The 16,575-nt window shown below is 35.6% G+C and overlaps 1 long non-coding RNA gene across 1 annotated transcript; it reads left to right on the forward strand.

The window, feature by feature from the left end:
* The first annotated feature begins 8,981 nt into the window (after window positions 1-8,981).
* On the forward strand, window positions 8,982-16,263 carry LOC147840533 (uncharacterized). The gene is made up of 7 exons (XR_015509115.1): window positions 8,982-10,922; window positions 11,168-11,311; window positions 12,031-12,147; window positions 12,239-12,280; window positions 12,601-12,687; window positions 13,073-13,542; window positions 15,739-16,263. It is a non-coding gene; the product is annotated as an uncharacterized LOC147840533 (long non-coding RNA).
* Window positions 16,264-16,575: the final 312 nt, after the last annotated feature.

Here is a 16,575-nt window from a genome sequence, read left to right on the forward strand (position 1 = left end):
GTGGTGAAATCACTTTTAGATGTATATATAGAGAGAGCATAGTAGTTTAGCTTAGGCTTTCACCCTTGTCCTTTACTCACTGAAATTCTCCAGATTCCTTGAATCCTTTGATTATGTTATACACTGTTAAAGGTAAAATATCCTGATGTCTTCCTGTCCTTATTTGAGGAACATTGTTTTAAATGTTTCAATATTTTTCTCACATATTTTTTGGCAAAATGGTGATCCTCTGTGTCACCTGTTGACATCACATGTTTGAAATCACATCATTATTTTAATAATTTACCTGATTGCTAGCCCTAAATTGCTTTTGACCCAACTTTTTTTGGAATGTGTTGCAAGAGGCAAAAATTGGAATGCGTGTTTGTACTGAAAATAATAAAAATAAAATAAATAAATAAATGAAAATCACGATTAACATATTAAATAACGTTTGTTTTATTGTCTGCAGTGAAATACAAGTCAAATAAAAAGTAAATAAACAAAGTAAATTTAGAAATCACCACTTTTCTTTTTTTATTTGTGTTTTCCATACTGTCCCAACCATTTCTGATTTGGGGTAGTATATTCTGGTAAGGTCAATATTATTAGCCCCATTAAGATCGGCTACAATTTTTTATTGGCTACAAAACATTCATTAAAGTCTAATGACTTACCTAATTAACTTAACTTGCCTGGTTAACTTTATTAACCTAGTTACCAACTGCAATTTAAACTGAATACTAATATCCTTTAAAATAACTATAAAACAGTACTGCATGTGCTGCAATCATGTCAAAGACAAAAATGAAGAATTTAGTAATAAGTATTTACATTTTATTTTTTTAGACTTATTTTTTAATTTAATTTTATTTTTCTGTTAAACAGCACTTGCAAATTTTTGAAAACTTATTCAAATGTCCTAAGGAGGCTAATAATTTTCTATTATATCTGCTGTGGAAAGCAATCTTTCTGATTATATAATGTTTATGTAGTATAGTCCCATGAAATGCTGCAAATACAAGTTAGTCACCCTAACTAACCCACACACAAATTCTTCATGATTCATTTATTGCCATCAATCAATAATAATCAAATATTTTGATTTAAATATTTATTGAGCATTACACAATGCCTGGGAGCTCTCATCACCATACATATTGAAACACATGTTCAAATAAATAACTCACACAGTTGCATTTTTACATTTATAAACACAGAAAATTACATTCTGTAACTCAAAGCGGGCTTGATCCTCTGTAAAAGTACACTCTAAAAAATTCATAGAACTCCATATAGAAACAGAAACCATTATAAAGCAAGTCTCAACTTTTGAAAATAAAGTGTCAAAATAAGAGTGAAATCTGTCTGTGTTACAGTTATACAGTACTTTTGTAAAAATAAACTACACAAGCACAGGGGTTGTAATATTATGGGGATAGTTGTAGCAATGTCAGTTTGACAAATAAGAAAAAAGGTGGTGTGGATTTCTTGTAATCCCAGTTCATTTTTAGGTTTGACAGGACATGTGGCATACAGTTGGTGCCTTAAACAACAATGTGCAAGGGCCGCAGCTTAGTTCCAACCCTGCTTGCCTGTGGGTTTCAAATAAGCCTGAAGGACTCAATTAGTATGATCAGGTCAGGTTTGTCTAATTAAAGTTGTAACCTGTGCAGATCTGCAGCCCTCCAGGAACTTTGTTTCTATGCGGATTGTATGACCCCCAAAAAATATTTTTTAACCCCCTAAGTGCTGTTGGCAATGTTTTCATCCACTCTGGGGTGATTTTAAGTCTTAATTTGGCCATAACGTTCTCTGTGTTTCAGCTAGCGGAATGATCTTTGGTGACAAATCTTTTTTTTTTTTTTGGCACATATTTTGGGAAAATGCTTTAAATAAAGTGAAAACCCTCAACAATACATTTCAATATTTTTTTTTTCATTATTGATCAACAATACATTTTTTCATTACTGATCAAAACTGCTAAATTGTTTAGAAAATACAGGATTTCAACTCTTTAATTGCCAAATTATTATATGATGTCACTGATTTGGTGAAAAAAACCTTAAATCAAAGTCTTGAACATGCAAACAACATTGCCTTTGTTATAGTTTTTGTTATATTTTTATAGTATTTTTTAATATTTTTTTTGTTATATTTGTTATAGTAATTTTTTTTCTAATATACTGTTGGTGGCTGTTTTTGCCCCATTAATTTCCATTACAAAACCATGACACCATATAATCATGCATTTTAGAGTGTTGTTGGTTTTCCTTGTTGGGAAGAAGTAACATTTGTAATTTTTACTGTTAATTATCAGTTGGCAGCATAGCAAACATAGTTTCTGGTAACATTAACCCTTAAAAAAAACACAGTTTGTGGATTTATGTGGAGTATAACAGCAAATTAAAGTGTGTGCATGTGTGTCTGTGGATGTGTGAGAGTTTAAGAGAGACCTTTGTGCACTTATCTTGTTGGTCTAAGAAAATCAAAATATGCATCTCAGCTCTTAGAACTACATGGAGTAAACAAAAACAAAGACTCTGTATTTGTGCTGGCACATTGCCAGCCTAGAGAAAGGGGTGGTTCTTTTTTTCTCTAAAAGTGGACATTTTTGCTGTTATACGCCTCAGTTTCTATTTAACTATGAGCATTAAATACTGCAAATGCTGCACTTTTTTTTGCTGGATTAGCTAGTCAGATGTCATCATAACCAAACATTTTGATGTAATAAAATTTTTCCTAAAAAAATTGCAATAAAATTAAAACAAGACTAATTTTTAAAATACAAATTTATTACATCATAAATCATCTGGAAAAATTAGTAATCTGTTAAAGTTTTCAAGTTAAAAAATTTGTAGCCTACTTTCATTTTTTAGACAAAAAAAAAAAAAAAAAAGACTCAGTCACAATTTGGCCATTTCAATAAAAAATTATAATGAAAAATAAATAAATAAATAAATAAATAAAAATAAAATATAATAATAATAATAATAATAATAATAATAATAATGAATTCTTCAAAAAAATTCTAGCCTTTTTGGTAAAAAAAGAGTACATTTGAAAATTCCTGGATATCAACAATAGCCAAAATGTATTCAAATCAATTAAATATGGTCAGCTTCTGGTGCTTCACACCTTTTTATTGCTCATTTTTATTTCAAAAAATAAGATGCAAGATTTGTAATAAAGTTACCTAATGTTTTCTCTGTTTAAAAACAATACTGTAGTGAAAGAAAACTTCTCTTACATCAGATTACAGTCTCACCGAAGCAACAGCAGACCAATGATTCCATTTGATCTTTTAAGCCTTCTTCGATGGATTATTTTCATTATTAATGATGGCATAGCAGTGAAAAACAGGATAAATGAGCTCATATATGGGACAAATTTTGGACTTTTGTCAGTGAGGGGTAGGTCTTCCGAACCACCCGAACCCCTCCCTGGCTACAGGCCTGAAAAGTTGGAGCACATGTTTTATGCTCATAGTAAACATGTTTTTAATAGAGTTTTGGCTTTAAACTGCCTCGAAAACACAGACGTGACGGAATTAGCTTTGAAGTGACATCTGACAGCTAAGGACTTCGATTGCCTTTAAAGCCTTCGTCGGACAATTATATAAAAAATAGGTCAAAATTAGGAAAAGGAAGGTCATGTACTCGACAAGTCAATAATTATACAGGACATACAATTATACAGGGGCAGATTTTCATCTGTTAGAAAATAAGTAACTTTTGCCTTACCCCTGTTTTGCAGTCTTTTTGAACATATGTTCAATATTTTGCAATAATGATGCCGCTGCCTGCCTTTTCTGCCTATTTGCTCCTTTTAACCCACATCGTTGGGCTACTCGGTTGTTACGATAACCAGCGATCGCTCTCCGGAGATCGCTGATTTCCACTATACCAGGACTACACTTCCGCTTTTCCCAGGACTACATTTTCATACATGCACTTCTCCCAGAAACTCACGCCTGCTCACACATCTGCTTGATCCCAGCCCGGTTCCTTGCCTTGACAGTCCCAGCCCGGCTCCTCGCCCTGCCGGCGCCACCCAGACTCCTCGCCCTGCCGGCGCCATCAAGACTCCTCACTCTGCCGGCGCCACTCAGACGGCTCGCCCTGCCGGCTCCCTACAAGCCTCCAGCCCTGCCGGCTCCTCGCAGTACTCCAGGTCCTCCGCTGTCTCACGATCCAGGTCCACTGCAGCTCCAGGTCCTCCATTGTCACACGATCCAGGACCACTGCAGCTCCACTTTCCGGGTCCTCCGCAGCTCCACGCTCCAAGCCCTCCGCAGCTCCACTCTCGCTCTCCGGAGATCGCTGGTTTCCACTATACCAGGACTACACTTCCGCATTTTTCAGGACTACATTTTCATACATGCACTTCTCCCAGACACTCACGCCTGCTCACACATCTGCTTGATTACATTCACCACCTGAACCTTGTCACAGACTGATATTACACCACTTATAAGCCACTCATGGACCCATCCAGTTTGTTGAGTCTTGTTCGCTCAAAGTGACATTACAACGTGTTTCCTCCTTGTCTTGTTTCTCCATGTCTCGATCCTAGCCTTGTTTACCCTAGTTATCCTGTTTAACTGCCAGCCTCTCGACCTTTTGCCTGTTTACCGTTTATGATTCTGGACTGCCTTAATATACCCGTTTGCACCTGTATAACCACTGATTCCCTGACGCTGAATAAACCTGCATATTGGATCTTACCTCAGTTGTATCTGTCATTCCCTCCCCGGTCGTTACAACAGTAGGGCTAGCCTATGGATGTCGCATCAAAAATTCAAATGTTATTACTCAGTGGATATGTCGTGACTTGCGTCACATTATTGTGGCTATGAGGCTCTATGGGAGTTGAATTACTGGCCACGGCAATTTCATGAAGATATATTTTGAATATACACATATTATATTAATTCTATAATAAATATATTATATATTTTTGATATAAATAAAATAATTAAATGGACCAATTCTGGACCTTTTGACCTTTTGTTTGGGGGGGGGGGGTGGGGGGGGGGGGAGGGGGGTGAAAACATCCACTAAATTAAATTGCTGTAAAATGCATCTGATTTTTTTAAGGGTAAGAGACATCTTAGTCAATTTGAACTGTGCACAAGGTTTAAATAGTTAACAATGTTATGGCTGCTCAAGATATGGATAGTTGTCATTTAAATTGCTACAGCCAATCAAAGGTACAAAATGGCACAACCTCCAATAATAATAATAATAATAATAATCATAATAATAACAACAATAAGAACAACTGCTGAACTAATTAAGCTTGTCATGATATCTATATACTGCTGCTCTCTTTTTTTTTTAGTGTTTCATTTAAACCTAACTTTGAAGTTGCTTTAGATAAATATCTGCTAAATGAATAAATGTAAATGTAAGGTACAGTACATGTAGGCAACAAATCTTATACTACTGTGTATCAAAGTTTGAGAGCTCTAGCATGAACGACCACTGAGTTACAGATGGTCATATTAAGTGTTACTACCATCCCCAGTACCTACTTAATCTGATCGGTACTCCTTGAGTGCTCATCAAATAATCATTTATCATTCTGTATTTCATTATATTATTAGACAGTTTCCTGACAAATGGGTCAAACTTAATGATTTGAAGAACAGTATTTAGGTTTAAAATGTAAATTAAATAATTAATACTTTTGGGGCAGCACGGTGATCCTGGAATGGTCTTAACTATTTTAATATCTAACCCCTGATGTAAATAGGTCATACAAAAATAAACATTTCTTGGTCTAATCGAATAAGCCTTTTAGAATGTATTCACTGCTTTGAATGACATCCTGTCAGTCTGTCACTTACTATTATTCACGCAGCATCAGCAGCAGAGCTTAGATTGACCTTTTGGACCGAGAAGCTCACAGGGACATCTCAAACCACACCAAAAGAAATTTGTAGAATCAAAATAAGAGAAGAGGTTGTCAGGGTTGTTGCAGTTGGGATCATACTCCTCATTATTATTCTCTCAACGGGTCGGCCCTCTGTCATTTCAGCTTCTGGTGAGACAAAGGGATTTTGGAATCCATTAGTGACTCTAAATGAGAGACCAGGATATAAAATTTTGGTCTACACAGTAATCCAACTTTTCCTCCATGCAGGCCCATGTGTGTTGAAATAAATAAATAAATGAATGAATAAACAGCTTGTTAGGAATGTTTTGAAGCATTCCAAGGATCCAATGGAATATATGCTCACAGACTTTTAATTTTCAGTCAGCCAGCACCAAGCGCGTCTGGTGAACTGTTATTGCATTACAAAATCTCCATGTTTAAGATCTGATTTATTTAAAAATCAGTGATCTTCACTGCCTAATAGATAAACAATATAAAGTGGGTCTCAGACTGGACGAGAAGCACTGAATTAAACTCCATTTTTTCCCATCATGTTTTTAAGGTATGGAAGTTTAGTTTATTTTCAATTGAGTTTCTGCGCTGGCCAGCTGCTACTGATGGCATTAACATCTACATGGTCTATCATTTTGTTTTATGCTTGAACAACTAAAAGAATGCTTAAATCTATTTAACTGATACTATAATGATGCTGTTAACTGATCCTATAAAAGCAAACTAATGAAATTAAAAAAAGTTATGTTAAACTTTCAGCGCAAATTTATCGTTGGCTAAAAAACAATAGTAGTGCATATAGCCCATTGGTTTCCAAAGGATAAAATCATGCACCGCCCTATTGATGTATATCATGATGGAAGAAAAAAGGACAATCTGAGCTTCAATTTCATGCCGACTTTAAGATGTCTCTTAGCTGGTCTTTTAAAAGCTGCTCATGGCCATATTAAACAAGAATGGGTCTTGGAAATAGGATTAACAATGTATTAGTATTGAGCAACAAAGATACAATGCTTGAGTAAGTTTAATGTATCAACAAACATTTGGTCTTATTAAAGGATTAGTTCACCAAATAAATGCAAAGTCTGTTATTAATCTCCACCCTTATGTCATTGTAGCTCCCTTTGTTCATCTTCTGGACACAAATGGAGACATTTTAGATGAAATCTGAGAGCTTTATCATTCTTCGTAGAAGTGTCTTGACATGTAAGACTGTAAAACAGTCAAAACTTTTTATGTGATTTCAGTGGTTTAACTGGAATCATTTGAAGCTCCAAGAACACTTTTGGGTGGCATAAAAAACTGTAACAATGTATTTGTTCACTCGTGTATTCACTTCCTTGTTAGTTTCTTTAGGCAAAACAATGGCTGCATCCGAAATCGCCTTCTACTCATTTGAATTTAAAGGTACTACTCTGCCATTAAAAAAGTATGTTGTATAAAGCATGAATGCCATTAGTATGAATGAAACTCGGACGCATTACATCTGCCATTTTGTAATCATCACGTCACCTACCTATGTCCTTTGCGTTGCTTCACTCCTATTCATGAATTCTTTCACGGTGCATCATGGGATAGTGTAGCATCCATCCGGTGTGCTTCAGAATCTAGTAGGTCATCCGGTTTCTTCTCACATGCTGATGTTTGAATTCTAAAAATTCAGACCTACTGCTTGGCTTGCATACAGTTTTTAGCCTACTATGTAGTAAGGAAGTATGCGATTTCAGATGCAGCTAATGTATTACCATTATAATCAGCAAAGGTAAATGTGCACCAGGGTGTGATATGTAGACAAACAAAGCCATTTTAACAGTTCATTTTTGGCACACAAAAGTGTTGGAGCTATACATGATTACAATTTACAACTACTGAAGACACACGGAATGTGGCTTTTCCATTTTGCAGACTAAATATTGCAGACCTTTTATATAAATGAGTAAAGCTATGCTGATATATTTAGCTTTCTGCCTTGCTTTTCTGTGGAAACGTTCCAGAATTAATAACACTTGACCTCCGAACAAGATGTTCTGAAGGCAAATGGGATTTTCAGAGGCACTTATTTCTGTGATATATGATGTTTTTTTATTAAAACAATTCTTTAGATGAAACAAGAGTTCAAGTCTGAGGAATCTATGTAGTCATAATAAAAAAAATAAATAAATAACATTTATAGTAAAAATCTGATAATTGCAAATAAGTATTTGACGGATTCTTTTGTCCCCGTAATGCTCTATTAAAGAGCACAAAAGATGGGGGTTGCACTCATTTTCACACACCAAATGTCTTTGATTTTTTTTTCTTGCAAGTACAGAACATAAAAGGAAATGTGAGGCAGAATGTCCTGCTCTTTTCTACTTAATGAAATCGAACGAGGGCTTTTGTTTAAAAAAAAAAAAAAAGATCTTAAAATTATTGTTTACTGAAAAATAATTCAAAACCTCACCATCAAAAATATTGTGCCATCAAGCATCATTGGTTTTAGCATTAGAATCACTGAGGATGTAGCTTGTCAGGTACTTTTCAGAAAACATTCCATTTGCAAATAGATTCTAGTTAAGGAAGACTATTTACCCTACTAAAAAGCACCACACGAAATGTGCAAACCAATTTATTGCTTCAATTGACTCTCTGTCACTGGAGCTTTTTCATCACATTCCATCTTTTTCCAGAAGGATTTTTCTGCTTTTGGTAATAGTTGACTCAGTGACACCTATTTCTACAGGAATGAAGAAAAATGGACACATAATGTGATGCATATGCAATCTATCTTGAAGACACACAGCTTGAGCTCTTGGTAAGAGGAAGCAAACTGTTCCAATCAAACAAATCAACGTCGTATGATTTTCCAGTCTTGTGACAGTAAAAACATGAAGATTTGAAAGCCTTCACACTATGAAAGAGATCATTCACCCAAAGTAAAACATTCTGTCACTTTCCTGTCTTTTCAGAAATGTGCATATTTTTTTTTTTTTGACATGAAACAAAACATATTTTTGTTTCTTTGTTTGGCTATTGCTTTCGAACCACCTGACCTTCCAAATGTGGACAATTTGAAAGATTACTAAACTGGACTGTATTGTTACCTGTACAACCCTAAATCAGAAAAGTTGGGACAGCATGTGACACAATCCTTTACCATGACAGACCCTGTCTTTTGGACTTGTTGCTGGTAACAGTCTGGATGATCCTTTTCGTCTTTGGTCAGGAGTACATGCCATCCATTTATCCCAAAGATACCTGAATACTGATTTATCTGACTACAGTGAATGTTTCTACTCTGTGATGGTCCATCCCAGAAGCCTTACAAAATTTGACAGTGCTTCTGGACACTGTTAACATAGGGCTTCCTTTTGGCACAGTACCATTTTAACTGACAATTGTAGATGTAACAACATATTTTGGTACTTTTCAAAGGTTTGCCAAAGTAGTCATGGGCCCAAGTGGTCATATTGCTTCAGCTTAGGCTTGTGCTCTTGTCCTTTATGTACTAAAATTTCTCCAGATTCCTTGAATCTTTTATTCATGTTATGCATTGTTGAAGGTGACATATCCAAATGTTTTCCAGTTGTTGTTTTTTTAGGATTTTTTTTTTTAACACTTTAATAATTTTCTCACATATTTGTATACTGGTGATCCTCTGCCTGTCCTTGCTCCTAAAGGACTAGACCCTTCTTGGATGCTGCTTTTGTACCAAATCATAACTGCAATAACATGTTAATATCACCTGTTTTAATTCACATCATTATTTAACCAATTTGCCTGATTACTAGCCCAAAACTGCTCCTGTCCCAACTTTTTTGGAATGTGTTGCAGGTCTGAATGACAGGAAAGGATGTATATTTACTAATTAAATGAAGTCGACCAGACAAAACATGAAATATTTTGTGTTCATATTGTCTGCAATGAAATACAAGTCAAGAGTAAATTTAGAAATCATTACTTTCTTTTATTTGCATTTTCCATACTGTACCAACTTTTCTGATTTGGGGTTGTAAAATAATTATACATAGTCAACTATTTTTTTTTTTTTTTTTACTTCTCTTACTTTGAAAAAAAAAAAAAAAACAATTAGCGGTTTATATATTCGTGTTTTTTCCATCACATTTTTTCCAATCTATAAATAAATAAATAACTGAACGAAATGTTGTTCATTTCATCAACACATTCATTCTTTATTCTTTTTATCTTTGATTAAAACAATGAAGAAAAGAACATAACCAAAAGTTAAGAAATTAGTTATTCATCAACGAAGATTAGGTCTAGACAGCATTCAGAATGCCGATTACAACTACGATTGACAGGATCTGTCTTTATAATTTTTTTCTTTTCTTTCTTCATAAAGCACTTTCACAAAACTACCAGTTGATTCAAAGTGCTGTACAATCAGAGAAGAAACCACAAAACATCAAAACACAAGAGATCTCAAGTCGTCAAATATGGTAAACAATATAATTGACATGTCTAAAGAGATAAAAGCTATCGACAAAAGATTTTCTTTTTTTTAAACAAGAGATTCAAATACTGGTAAATAAAGCAAATCATTAATAAAGGCAGGTATATTGTTCTAGACTAGGACAGATAACAGACTGAAATACAAAATAAAACCAAGATTTTAGCACATGGTGAAGGGTAGTAAATTAATTGGCCAAAAGGAATGCATTTGGTTCTTCATATGATTTTGGTTTTGTTCTCAATTAATGCTAAAATATTCCCTTTTAACCATATGTGTACACTGTTAGACATTTCTGTAAATTACACAGTTATTTACTGTATTTCACCCAGTGTAATACTGCAAATTCCTTTTACGGTAAATAACTGTATTTACCGTTGCATTATGGGAATTTAGTGTGACGTTGAACAACATATACAGCGATGTACTGTATTTGTAAAAATTCGTGTATTATACTGTATTTTCCACAACTGCTTCAACGCCACCTTGCGGCGATTCGACTACTCTGCACCACTTTTTGCCTGAGGACCCTGGAGCAATTCTGGAGGACAATTTATTAGTGTGCCTGAAGAACATACTGGATTTAACAAACTTTACTCTGGTAAGCTGAGGCAGTGTTTCATTTTACAGAATGTTTTGTGGACGAGAATAGAACAAAGTAAAGTATAAAGTTGGCTATTATTATTTTCTCTGGCTTGGCGTTACTTCGCCCATTTGAGAAATATATCATCTATTAAGATGTTACCTTTATTTAATTTATTACATTAACACTACTATTACTTTAAATAAGACTGTTTATGACTATTAGCCATTGTTCTCGTCATATCTTTTTATTTATTTACATAGGAACCGGTGTTGCAGCGGGTTTTGGTTTAGGAGGGAACCAGAGGTATGCAGACAGTTTTGGAGGACACTTAGCACGAGACAACGGTCCGGCAGAGAGCGTTTTCCCCCAGAAGAATATGAATGAAAGACCATCAAATAATCCAGGTAAAAGCGCGTCTGTCTGTGCTGAAAACACTCGACATTGATTTGAGCACCTCTATTAGCATTTGTTTGCTCGGCAACATTGGCTGAAGCGATCTTAAAATGGTAATGTTAACTGTTAGCTAAACTGAGCTAAGTTTATACTGAATTGGACTCAAACTCATTTTAACGTGCAACGTTTAACTTATATTGATTTATACTATATATATTAGATGTTGTGAACTTATTTTTCTCTGGTTTAGAGTAACTTATAACGTTAGCTTGAGAAAATAACATCGCGACGTAACCTATAAGAACGTTAACGTAAATCTATAACGTTACAATATGCATAGAGGTAAAGTTGGTTTTATATTCGCACATTCGTTCATTTAGAAGACTCTATACTGTTTACCATGTTACTTTGAATATTCGATCAGAATTAGCATGCCAGTATGACTTGAAATCAACATTAACACTGTTTATTTGACCGTGAGCATGTTGTACTTTGATTGGCATTAGCTGCTAAAATGATTTCGCTATTTAGAGTTTGCAAATAATACTTTTATGAAATTAAATTATTAAGGGGGAAGTCTGAATCTGCTAATATAAAACCAATTTTACCTCTATGCATTATGCTAATAACCACCTTTTTGCTATTTATTGTTTGCTAATTGTTTTTTTTTATCACAACTCTTGACATTTGGTTTAACATAATTGTTACCATTATATTTTTTTCTGTTTAGATATGGCACTGGCACAGCAGCAGGTTTTGTCTGAAGAAACAAACAGCATTTCAGAGGAACATCTTGATCAGCACAGCCTTATGCTTAAAAAATAAGCAAGACCAGTAAGCAACCAAGGTAAACAAATAAAAAAAAGTTGTGTGGAGGTTGTGGATTGTAGCATGGTATTCTTATCTGTATTTTTGGCTTTTTTATGGTCTCAATATAGAATACTGGGAGCCTGCCTGTGCAAACTGGACCTCATACAACAGTAAGTACTGTACATCTATTTGTTTCTCAATATAGTAACGTTACTTTTAATACAAAATGTGTCACATGTTTAGTTGCTAGCTAAATAAAAAAATCGTTTTCCCTTTTTTATTAAACCATTTAGTAGGGTTTTTTCATCTTTGTTTATAATATTTTTGAGCAGATTGAGGTCTGTCATGGGTCAGACATTTCAAAATACAATAATTAGTATTGGGATACATGCATTTGTCTATGTATTAAATGTCTTTTTCCCCATTTCATGTTGCCTAAATATTTTGTAATAAATAAAATAATACAATTTTTTTGTATAAATAATTCCAGAGGATGAAACAAAATGCATAGCAACAACCAGAGTGAGCCAGAAGATAGCAGGAGAAGTAGTGAAGAGAATGACAACCATGAACAACAGTGAGTTATCCTTCTTTCACCAGCTAACTGAGAACTTGGATTAGGTGAGACACTCTCAATAGTTTTATCAGTATTCAGTCAGTTTTAGTTTATTAGGAATACATAAAACAAATAGTCTAATCTGTCCTGCAGTGAATCAACCCATCACAAATGCTACAATGTTTTTGTAAAACCTTGTTAGGGAAAAAAATAAACAGGACATTCTGGTTAGTTATCTTTTAAACATGGTAGTGAGCAGGTTATGAGCAGGAGCCAGTTGCTCAGTACCAGCTGAAAACTACCCCAACCTACCTGCCATGCTTCAAAATAATTAACCAGTATATGATTTATTTTTTTTTAAACAAGCTTCTTCTATGCTTATGTTAGTCTGTTTGTCCTTATCCAGAGTTCTTCATAATCCTGGACTGGGCCAAATCCTGACCAGATGCTGTGGTGGTCATGGAGGAGTGAATCCTAAAAGACACACGTGATCAATGAGTTTCCGCATTGATCCAATGGGCCAGCCTGACCACCCGCTGGTGAACTTTCAAGCCTCTGGTGCCTAGACTGCGGCCTTGCACAAGTTTGGCTAGAGGAGAACTGGTCGTGCCCAACTGAGCCTGGTATCTCTCAAGGGATTTTATTCTACACTTTCGTCAGTTGGTGAAGTTTGTTCCATGCCACTGTTGCCACTGGATCACTTGGCTACGATTGGTGGATCGGTGGATTTGCTCTTCAGTGTTTGGACTTTCAGCAGTGACATTTACTGCTTCAATTCTGAAAACTGGACTGAAGCAGCTTCAATTTACAAGAACTTCTATGTTAAGCTGCTTTGACATCATTGATCTACATTGTAAAAGTGCAATAGAAATTAAAGCTGCAAGCAGCGATGAAAGGGACCTCGCACCCGGGCTCACCGCCGCCCGGTGACCTTACGATGACAGAGAACAGCGAACAATAATAATTTAAGCCGATATATAAAAAAAAATCTAAGAAAATCACAGATTTATACCAAACTTCCACCTGTCAGCAGGTGGCGCTATAACTGTGACTTAAGATTGGCATGTAGATGTCTTCCGGAGAGGAATATTATCAACCATGTGAAGTTTCAGGCACATGGGACATTGTGTGGCTGAGTTATAAGCCAAACTACCTTCTGCCAGCAGGTGGCGTTATGACTGACTCAATATTGTTATGTGGATGTGTTCAGGAGCGGACTTTTATCAACCATGTGAAGTTTCAGGCAGATCTGAGATTGTGTGGAGATTGTGTTTTAAGACAAACTACATTCTGCCAGCAGGTGGCGCTATGACTGACTCAGTATTGTTATGTAGATGTGTTCAGGAGAGGACTTTTATCAATCATGTGAAGTTTCAGGCAGATCAGACATTGTGTGGTTGAGTTATAAGAAATTCCTGTTTCATGGCGAAGCGTTGAGGTTTGCCATGCCACCACAGACACGCCCCTCTGCAAAAACTCTAGATCTTTACAATATATCATCGCTAGAGCTTTCAGATGACACCACTCTATTTTGGTGCTGATACAGGAAAGTTTGTGGGAGGAGTTTGTTACAGTGTCAAACATGTTATTTCCTGTGGCCAGCAGGTGGCGCTATAACTGTAACTGGATATCGGCACGTAAACCTGATCAGGTCAGGACTGTTATTAAATGTGTGAATTTTGAGGCAGATCGAATATTGCATGCCAGAGTTATAAAGACTTCCTGTTTTGTGGCGAATCATCAAAGTTTGCGAGGCCGCCACGGACACGCCCATCGATGAAAACTCTAAAGCTTCGCAATATAACATCACCAAGGCTTTAAGATGACAAAACCCAATTTTGGTGTTTATCAGATAAAATCCCTAGGAGGAGTTCGTTAAAATACAACGTCTGAAAATGGCAAAAGCGCCACTTTTTCGCCACAGGAAGTTAAAAATATCCGACTTCCTGTTGGGTTTGAGATATGGCTCCAAGAGACTTTTTCATATTTTTTGCCATGTTTGAGGTGTGTGCCAATTTTTGTGCATGTGCGTGATTCGTAGATCGGGGGCTCGTCCGTTTAATTTTTCTAGGTGGCGCTGTCGAGTCATTTTGCCACGCCCACTTCAATATTGTTATGTGGATGTGTTCAAGAGATGACGTTTATCAACCATGTGAAGTTTCAGGCTGATCGGACATTGTGTGGTTGTGTTATAAGGACTTCCTGTTCCATGGTGAAGCGTTGAGGTTTGTCATACCGCCATGGACACGCCCCTCTGCGAAAACTCTAAATCTTCACAATATATCATCGCTAGAGCTTTCAGATAACACCACTCAATTTTGGTGTTGATACGATAAAATTTGTGGGAGGAGTTTGTAACTCCGTAAATCATGTCATTTCCTGTGGCCAGCAGGTGGCGCTATAACTATATCTGGATATTGGCATGTAAACGTATTCAGGTCAGGACGCTTATCAAGCGTGTGAATTTTGAGGCAGATCGGATAATGCATGCCTGAGTTATAACGACTTCCTCTTTTGTGGCGAATCGTCAAAGTTTGCGAGGCCGCCACGGACACGCCCATCGATGAAAACTCTAAAGCTTCGCAATTTAACATCGCCAAGGCCTTTAGATGACAAAACCCAATTTTGGTGTCGATCGGATAAAATCCCTAGGAGGAGTTCGTTAAAATACAACGCCTGGAAATGGCAAAAATGCCACTTTTTCGTCGCAGGAAGTCAAAAATATCCAACTTCCTGTTGGGTTTGAGATATGGCTCCAAGAGACTTTTTTGTATGTTTTGGCATGTTTGAGGTGTGGGCCAATTTTCGTGCATGTGCGTGATTCGTGGATCGGGGGCTTGTCCGTTTAATTTTTCTAGGTGGCGCTGTCGAGTCATTTTGCCACGCCCACTTCCGAAGACCATAAAAAACGTAAATTTTCGCCACTTCTGAGGTGTGTGCAAAGTTGCGTGAGTTTTCGGGCATGTTTAGCCCCTCAAAATCGCGATTCATTGGAGAGAAGAATAATAATAATAATAAACGGAGCAATTCCAATAGGGCCTTGCACCGTTCGGTGCTCGGTCCCTAATAAAGATGAATTGCATTTGAACATGTGAATTCAGACCTTGTTGAGCATTTGACACCAGAACTAGTAATATTTTAAAGTTTGGTTGTTTCTGAGTCGGCTAATAGTTACAAATATTTATTTTTCCAACAATATGCAATTCAGAAGTTTAAATTTTTATTGTACATGTATGTTCTAGTGCTTTGTGTGATTTATTTATTTTTAATGTGTTGATTTTATTGCTTAATGTAATTTTCACACATTTTCCTTAAATGCTTTAAGCATTATTAATGTTTTAAAGAATGGAATATTTTGTAATTGTGTCTGGTTTAATGTCAGGAGTACTTAGTACAATTGTTTTTTTTTTCTCAACAATATGCAGGTCAGACACTTAAATTAGTTTTGTACATGTATGTTAATGTGCTTTGTCATTTTCAATGTTTTTTTTTTCTTAAAATAAAATATTTTGAATGATTGAAATGTAATGTTTTTACACATTTTTAAGCTTGTTTTAAGCATCTCCAATGTTTTAAATAAAGAGTGTTTATTTTGTTAATATTTTGTAATTGTGTCTTTTTTAGGTCTATAGTATTAAAATAATATTAATAAAATTATATTATAAAATATTTAGGACAAAATTAAAAGGTTTACAGTAGCTAACTGTTAACTTAGGTTTTTACAGTAGTTAACCATTTTCAGACACTACGGTAACATGCTGTAAACGGATTTACAGTTGTATACTGTAAATCTAAAATACAGTAACTTACTGGCAACAGTGTTGCCAGTAAGTTACTGTAAAAACCCTTTGAAATGTCTAACAGTGTAACTTAAGCAGTCCGACAGAGGTCCTTTAAGAACTCTCTTAT

Source organism: Danio rerio, chromosome 15, assembly GCF_052040795.2.
Source record: "Danio rerio strain M-AB ecotype USA chromosome 15, GRCz13ab, whole genome shotgun sequence".
Taxonomy (NCBI): domain Eukaryota; kingdom Metazoa; phylum Chordata; class Actinopteri; order Cypriniformes; family Danionidae; genus Danio; species Danio rerio.